Source organism: Gossypium arboreum, unplaced genomic scaffold (genome assembly GCF_025698485.1).
Source record: "Gossypium arboreum isolate Shixiya-1 unplaced genomic scaffold, ASM2569848v2 Contig00763, whole genome shotgun sequence".
Taxonomy (NCBI): Eukaryota; Viridiplantae; Streptophyta; class Magnoliopsida; order Malvales; family Malvaceae; genus Gossypium; species Gossypium arboreum.
Genome location: NW_026440877.1, coordinates 15,950 through 25,575, shown reverse-complemented (window position 1 = coordinate 25,575; position 9,626 = coordinate 15,950). Strand labels below are relative to the sequence as shown.

Sequence of the window (9,626 nt, the reverse complement as noted above, 5' to 3'; positions counted from 1 at the left end):
TATAGTGAAATAAGCTAAATTACTTAGAAATTTTTTAAAATATTTTAGATTATTTATGTAATTAATCTAAATCATAATTACATCTTTCAATTAAACAAACATTTTTAAAAATTTAATTACTTATTTATTTAGAAAAATCAATTATACTCAAATTGATTGAATTATAATTATGTTTTACGTGCTAAAATTAATTAAATAAATAATTTTATATTTATAAATTAATTATTATCTTTCATCATAAATAAATTTTTATTATGATTAAAATTTAATGATTTAATATAAAATAATTACATATTAAAATATTTAAAATTTTAAAGTTCAAATTACCATTATGAAATTTTATTATAAAATCATAGCAATTTTACATGTTTGAATGATAAATTACATAATAGGAATATTAATATGTTTTCATGGGATTTCATGTACTCATGTATACATGGATATTATTTTCCTTCGTTATGTAATTATGTATTATATGGTAACTTGAATTATTTGTATTACAATGGGTTGATTCGATCAAAATTTATTGTAAGATACATATTGTTGCTTATATGAGATATATATAATCTATTTTTTATATTTACAAAATGATGGTCTAATTCTATCTCCCATCCTTCTATTTTTGTGTTGATACAAATGCTCAACAAAAGGGAGATAAGAAAGAAAAGATGAGAGTGATTGGAGGAAGTTCACATGTGATAGACAGAGAGTCAAAGTATGGGAAAGAGATTAAAGGGAGGAGATGAGAAAGAAGGATGACGGAAATAGGAGATAGTTGCAAAGATACTTAAATAGGAGATAATTGCAAAGATACTTAGGTTTTGTAACACCCCAAACCCGGCAGACGTTATGGTGGATCCGACATGCCACATCGAGCGTTAAAAACATTTTATATTGTTGATCCAGAAAAACCTACTTAGTGTTTTAAAAGATAATTTCATTATAGGTTAAAGTGAATGGAAGCTGTGCACCAGGTAGGAAACCGGAAAAGAGGTGGTGAGTCCATCGGACTGCTTAAGTACCAAGCTCCTTGGATCCAATCCTAGACATGCATACCGCCATTGCCACACCTTAACGTCATGGATATTTCTAGGAAACCGATTTGATTAAGTCATTTTAGGAAAAGTGATTAATTTTGGAAAATACTTTCATTCGGAAGCTTTATTTGTTGTCGTGTTATTTTGAAATCAATTGTTGTTTTTGAAAACGCTCCCTAAAGCTATCCAATTTCAACAGTTAAAATAAGTAATACCTATCTTAGTAATACATATTAAAACCATCAAAAATAATTAAAGGCCTTATTACATTTAAAACCCAAAACTTGAACGTAAATAAAAGGATGTCCGTTCACGAAGAAAATCAAACTTTCGAGCGGGTAGGCTCAATTCCTCAGACTCAAGCCCACTATGGTTGGGGATTTCTGGTGGATGAAAATAAAAGGGGTGAGTTTGGGGAAACTCGTGTAAGGAAAACCCATTCGAGCCCAAGTCAGCTCAAGCCTATTGGGCCTAAGCCCATTCAGTATATAATTGGGCCGAGCCCTTTTAGATTGTAATAAACTGGGCCTTAGCCCTTATTCAGATAAAGTATGGCCCATAGGCCCATTTCAAAATACATGCAATATCAATAACATATGCAAGCCCATTTGGGAGACTACTCAACCCACCAACCACTACACTCCACCGATCCACCATACACTCCATGTGGGAATAGCTCAACCCACCAAATAACACTCCACAGTTTCATTTGTTCAGTTAACGAAGAATTGAGGCAAAGCCTCGACGTGGACAAGCCACTTCGACTTCCTCCGTCAATATCCCAGTCCCATGCATCGATAATAACAACATGGCATGCTAAATAACAACATCAAACATGCATTTAGGTCAATTTAACCCTAGGGTATTTTAATTTATCTCTTAGGGTAAAATTGTAAATTTTCCACTTTTAAAGGTATTTCAGTAATTTATCTATTTTAGGGTTTTTCATGCATATTCCTACTTTTCACGTACTAACAGAATCACGCATCAGAGTTCTTACGAATTGGGGCGTTGGCCCATCATTCCAATTTTGGCCCATTAAGCCCAAAAATATCGAGGCACGTAAATCATGCACTTTGCAGTCCAAATTTTGCAGCTTACCAAAAACATTAATCGATTTACCTCACGAGCATTCTCACACTGCAAATCTACAAAATACCGGTTTTCAGCATTTCGACTTTTCGACTTTTGTCGATCCGACTAAGAAAGAGGGTGTTAGTTACACACCTTTTGCGACGATATCTGATCGAGATCCACACACGAACCGCCTACAATTGGATTCTTGACACGTTAATCTAACTATTCAAATACAAACTACGATTAACCCCTTACAATATTCGCCAACCATACCTCAGATCATAGTAAGCTTATAAGAAAACAATAAGCAACTCATTAACAAATTTTTGTCAATGTTTACCACATAATCATAATTTCACTGCAAACTGTCTTCCTGAGCAACAGTCACTAAATTATTTATAACTGGAGCTACGAAACTCCAAATCAAGTTCCGTTAATTTTCCCTGAAAATAGACTCATATATCTTCTATCCATAAAATTTTCAGAATTTTTGGTATGGCCAATCAATACCAGATTTTTCTTAAAGTTTCCCATGTTTCACTGTTTGACTAATCTGACCACTCTTCATTTCAAATCAAATTTCTCATTGTACAGAATTCAAAATATATTCTCGTTTATTTCATTTGAAACTAGACTCATTAAGCTTTAATTATATAATTTATTCAGCTTCTAATTCTTCTCCCACTATTTATGGTGATTTTCCAAAGTCACGTTACTGCTGCTGTCCCAAGCAGATTTATTACCAATTCACTCTTTCACACATACCTTGCATGCATGTTATTTAAACATGTATATCACCAATCAATCATCACATATCTATGATTTTACTTAAGTATAATCTCCATTTCATCATTTTAAAGCACAATATGTTAGCTGATTTTTCCCTTTAACATCTAAGGCATATGCATGCTCATTTGTTTGGCTCAACTTCACCTATCTTCCATTTTTCATCAAAAGAACATGAAACAACAACCATTTCCTTCATTTTAATTCATGACTAAATGCTCACAACACAACTAAAAATCAAAATATACTTCAAGAGTTAAGGTAGAAGCAAGAAGAACTCATGAACCTCAAAATAGAAGCAAGGTACCAAGAACTTACCTTCAATTTTCCTCCTCCTAATGACCGAATACTCAAGAGCTTTCTCCTCTCCTTTCTCTTCTCTAACTTTCAGCTATGATGAACAAAGATGGACAAAACTTTGTTCTTTTCACCCTTTCTTTTAATAAAACTTCATATTTCATCTATTTAATTCTTTAATACAAAAGACATGAAATTCTTATCATGAAACATTTATCTAACCCATTATCATGGAACATTTACCTAACCCATTATCATGGAACATTTACCTAACCTATTATCATGGAACATTTACCTAACCTATTATCAATTTGTATCAATTTGTACCATAAATTATGGATATCAAGTGCACATTTTGTCTACAACAACATGATGGCTGGCCACTTCATGTAAAATGGGAGGTTTGTCATGCAAATCCTCCTATTTTGCACTCCTATTTATTTGGTCACTTCAATTTAGCCTATAGCATTTTCAAACATTTTCACATAGGTCCTATTTCATAATTTCACTCACAAATGACAAAATTAAAGCATGAAATTTTGCCAACATTCACAAATTCAAAATTGGGCGTTACAGGTTTCTTAGGGAAAAAGATAGGATCCTTTGCCCATTGTGTTCAAGGGTATATATGAAGGGTGCCTCTTGGTAGTGCCATGTAGTGACAACATGGATGGTAGGTTAGCCCATACTGCGCTAGGTTGGGGCCATTGTAGGACAATTGTTAGCATGTCTTGTACTATATGGTCTTGCTCTAACATTCTCCTTATGAAGGTTGTAAAATGTTGTTATGCCTCAATGGTCTCCAGTGGTCCCCAAGGAAAAGTTCATAGCGGATGGTGTCTTAGCTGGTTCAAGTGGGATTCATGAATGGTTGGTCATGGATGGCTCTAGTCGAAGGGCCACCATAAAAGGTATCAAAGAAATAGTCGCTTGTAAGTCACATCCAATCGGGTTCTTTCCGACCACATGTTCTACCACATGTTATTGTTGGGGTAAAGGTATAACAAATGTCCCATTTGGTCAAGAGGTATGTTATAAAGTGGCCTACCCCAAGACTATCCGAACGAATTATCAACAAAGGGTGCTTGAGCAAATAAAGTAGCAAATAGGATGACATACCTAGAGTTGCCTATTGTGCATGTTGAGGATGCTCCATGAAAGTGAGAGATGCACTAAAAGTTCTAGTGTTGGATCTTGTGTGTAACGCTAACTTTTTTATTTAAATTGCTTAAAACATTTTAAGTAATTTAATTTGGTTAGATGGTTAACTTTAAGTGTTTGTTTTGGGTTTGGTGATCAAACCTATGTGTGTGTAAAGAGGGGATATATTTTTGTCCTTTGTTAGTAGTTTGGTTAACTTTAAACTCTAAATGTGCTAGTGGGTTAGATTTTATCAAACTCTTCTTGATTTATTCTGTTTTTATTTTTTATTTTAAATAATAAAGTTCCCTAATTTTCCCTCTTCCCAAACCATCCACTTCCCTCTCTCTTAGTTACGTTTCTTTTTCTTTTTACCTTATTAACATGATGGTTGAATTTTAATTTTATCCCTCTATTGTTTTATATTAGTTTCAGTTTCTATTTCTATACTCCACTTAAATTTAAGATTTAATCATTATACTTTAATTTTTGGCATAAATTGGTATCTCAGCATATATAATGCCATTAGATAATCTAAATACTTTATTTTGATTAAAATGCTAATATGAATTCTAAAAATTTTTAACACGGTTGAAATCCTTTATAAAATTCAATCCAGGTCTATTACAATGTCATTTTCTATTATATAAATACCAAATGAGTTCCTTTTGTAATTTTAAGGTGTCATTCCAACGAATTTAAAAAAATTAATCGCAACTAAATTTTTAAATCTGAATTTTTATTTTTATTTTTTGCTTGATCTAAGATTGGTTAAAGATATGTGTTTCATTAGGTTTAAATTCTTTGATGGTAGTATTTTCTACTTTTGAATTGCATGGATGGTTAAAAAGTGTGCTAGAAATTAAAGTAATTTATAATGTTTTGTTCTTTATATTTATTTTGGATGCATTATTAAATTCTTCATTTGGTTGTTCACTAATTATTTTCTATTTGTTAAATTCTTTTGAATAATTATAATTATTGTTATGTGGCACATAAAATTCAACATTTGTTATAATTTGATATATTTATAATTAATTATTTTTAAAATATATTTATTAATTCAATTTATATAAGTATAAATCATTTAATCATAATTCAATTAGTATAAGTATAGGCATAAAAGAAATGCCAACAGAAAATACACATTTAAATCAAACCCTTTTAATCTTTTTAAGATAAATCAAATTTCAAAATAAACAATACACATAAACTCATCATTCCAATAATATGGTATATTCGAACAATATATTTGTCTCATGTACCTTTATTATTTATTATTATTTGAAATAGAAAATCATTAGCTCAATCATCTATCGATATTGCTTTGAAATGATCATGCCGGAGGTAAAGCTCCTTGAAGGAAAGATGAAATCATGGTAAGAGCACGAGCTGGTTGGTAGCTTGGAACTAAATGGCCTGCGTCTCTCACTGTCACCAATGTCAGCCCTTCATATTCCTCCACATATCCTCCAACCTGCTTGTTTTCATTCAACAATTTCAGGCAAAATGGTTGTAACTCGAAAGTATACTTATGTAAAAGAAAATTCATAACAAGTGTTAAGTTGAATGTCATATTTGCATTTAAGAAGGTAGTTGATTTGTTGTATGATAACTTAGTATTAATTGATCAGGTAAAGTCAGCCTAACACTGATTCATTGAGGTAACTTGTTAATAGAATATGGCTTTATTTTAAAGAAAATAAATTAAGTATCAAATGATATAGAGAGAGGCATAAAATGTTAATATTTAAGTTTTGTTTTTACCTCGTCGTTGGTGGACCATGGACGCCAAGCAGTCTTGACAGGAAGCTTGAGTTTTTGTATAGCATACCTGGTTGAGGTAATTGGGACTACTGAATCTACGTCACCACTGCAACATTTTCCCATATTAATTAGTTGTAGTGTAAGGTAGGAGAAAAGTTATAAATGTCCAAATATGCCAAATAAAAGTAAGCTGAGTTTTTACCTATATAACCAAATTTGAAGACCACTTGTCATCAGATTCTTGATGATAGGTAAGATAGTGGCTGGACTATCAATCCAACTATCAATTGAGTCGCTGAGTGATATAACATTATAAAATAAATTAAAACAAATACTAACAAAAAAACAAACTTAATAATCTTAATTTAGAAGCCGAGACAAAAGAGCAGGATCATAGATATAACCTGCATAGATCCCATGTTGAAACCTTAGCATGGAGAGCTGTTTGGACCTCTGCTCTATTCAGATAAGACAACATATAGTAGGTTGAACATGGATCGAAATTGTTTACCTGAAATGAGAATCATATTACCATGTTATTACAAATTTATCTAAACGTCTCTTGAAAATTATTTCAATATAAATGTTTTTGCCATGGTTGCAACTTTTGCTTCTTATTTTACTTGTCTAATTACATTAGACGTTAACCTTGATCATATTAAAAATTACGTAGAAGAATAATCAGTGATTCGAGCCAATTGTTAATGTTGTCACTTTTGAGAGGTGGCACTCAACAATTACATTATTCAGATTGGAACGATTTTGTAAGTTCTTTTATGTATTTTGAGAATTATGGAATGGTCATATAGTACTCTAAGATAAATAAACAACTAAAGCAACATAATTCAATAGGTAAGAGTTTGAAAATCGATCTTGCAATCCCTTTTCTTTCTTCTTGAAAAAAAATTCAAACAACAAAATATTTATTGTGTTTAATACTAACCTAAATGAATGGATGATGAGAAAATGAATTTCAAATTCCAAAATCCAGTTATCTAACGAGGAGCCATTAATGTAACAAAGTAAGATGACTTACCGGATCATATGAGCTTTTTATTGATGAAGAATCTTGCTGACAAAGTGGGGCATAAATGTTATATCCATCAATATCACCAGGCTCATTATAGGCTTTGATTACGAAGTCACCGCACTCTTTTGGATCTTTGTCATTAAAATAGTGGCAATAGGTGTGGATTCCTTTGTTAGTTTCATCTGAATTCAAAGCATGTGTCCATAAATAGTCAAATTGGCCCCAATAGCCTGTATGGTCATCAATCCAACCATTCCCAACCTAAAAATTTTGCCACCGGTAAGAAAAGTTAGGTCAAAATCATTACATGTGTATACTTATTTAATATGGATATGATTAATATATTCAAATGCAAATCATATACTTATATTAAAAATAATTTAAAATGAGAATTTCATGTAATAATATTGATTTCGTATTTGAACATACTACTATGCCTTTAAGATTAATTAAGGTTTGATTTGCTTTCTTGTTGTTGAGAAAAATGGTGTAAGCAAGCTGAGGCACATAGTGACCAGCATAACTCTCTCCGGTAATGTAGAAATTTCGAGTTTTATATTGAGGAACCTCTCGAGCCAGTTGATAAGAAAGATATAGGCATCTCTTGCAGTGCTCTTGTCACCTGTATGTTGGTAATCTGAGGAAGTATTCGAATAGGAAAAGCCTACTCCAGCTGGTGATTCCAAGAAGATTACATTCGCCACTGTCAAAGTTCAACCAAAATGTAGTTAATTTCTACTATTAACAAGGTAAATGTAGATTATGGTAAAGGAAGAAGTAAAACCATTGTTCCATGCAAAATTGTTACGGAATAGTGTTTCGCCATCATTGTTTACTCTGAAAGGGCCTAATTCTTTCATTGCTCCGATTAATGAAGAACATCCTGGTCCTGAAAATGCCAAAAATTAAACCAAAGATGATGATTAATTAATAAGTTGTTTAGTTTAATAGAAATTGTTAAAGTTAAGACCATACTCTCAAAGTGTAAGTTAGACAAAAATAGCATCTTATTATATTTAAATTTTGTCTCCTTTATTAAAAATAACATTATCTCTTCATTTATAAAATAAATTTTTCAATGAATTGGTTCATGGATGCCGTTTGAATTGTTCAAGCTTCTTTTTGGCCTTGTCTAATTCAGAATGTCGACTGGAATTTATTATCACGTTATAATTAAAAATTAAAAATTTAATATTTATAAGTTCTTATAATTAAAAATAAAAAAAGTAATTATTAAATCGATATCAAACTGTTCTTATTCAAGTCGATCTATATTAAGGAATGCTAGCTCGACCTTTGGAACCGGATGAAAAATTAAAGAATTTTCTTGTGATTGAAACATTAAAAGTAAAATGCAAATATGAAGAATGATTAGAGCATACTCGTAACGATTGTTGATTGACAATAACCATACCTCCATTGAGCCATAAAACCAATGGATTTGTGGAAGAGTTGTTGGGGGACTCGGCAAAATAGTAGAAAAGTGCTCTACCAGCCTTAGAATCAACAGTCACATATCCTGAATAATGGTTGAAATCAACACCATTAGGTTGACCAGGCAATGCACCGATTTTATCAGCCTCCATGGATCCATCTTGAGGCTGAATATAATTAGGATAATTCCCAGTTTTCTCATTCAACCATGCCCAAGAATGCACCGTCGGAGATGGTTTCTTTGACAATCTGGACTTGAGAAAGTCACCAAGGGCTTCTGCCTCATTGGCTTCTCCATATATTATGAGATGCCCCAAAGGCACATGGAGAGTAGCATCCATGTACATGCCACCCTTTCATTTTTTTTCTTCTCTTATTTGACTTTACTCTTGTTGGTGAAATCTATAAGAAATTCATAGCTCCATTTATAGTTTAGAAGGCGTCAATACCAAGGCAGCTACATTTATTTTGGTGATTGTTAATGTAATTATTGTTTCACATATATACATATATATGCCATGAAAAAGTTAATAGATTGTGGTATATCCTTCTTTTAATAAATAAAAAATATTTTATTTTATTTTATATATAAAAGAGAATTTTCATAATATTATTATATGATGGTGGAATTATAATTTATCATCTATAGTAGCTTTGTTCATGAGTTTAACCTGAAGTCTTTTTCAATCATTTTAACCCAACCTAATCCAATAATCATTTTGTCTAAATAATTTAACATTAAAATTATTTTATAAATATTACATATGCTATTATTTAAATTATTTATTATATAACATAATAGAACATTAAAAGTATTTTATCTTAAGTATTATAGTCTATAATTAACTTTAAATATTTTTTATTATTAAATAGTAATTTAAGTTTAATAAATTAATTTATAGATCTTTGTGGAATATCCGTCTCTTGAACCAGATATTGTAAGCCCTAATTTTGTACAATTACAAAATTACATTAACAATGATTGGGCTTTAATCATGGATGTTAGGTGAGAGGGTACGAATCTTTTCTACCTTAACCAAGTTGAGAATTTTATTTTC

General features: G+C 31.3%; 1 pseudogene; it reads right to left on the bottom strand.

The window, feature by feature from the left end:
- Positions 1–5,499: 5,499 nt before the first annotated feature.
- Positions 5,500–8,909, bottom strand: LOC108484840 (serine carboxypeptidase 1-like; annotated as a pseudogene).
- Between the last annotated feature and the right edge of the window lie 717 nt (positions 8,910–9,626).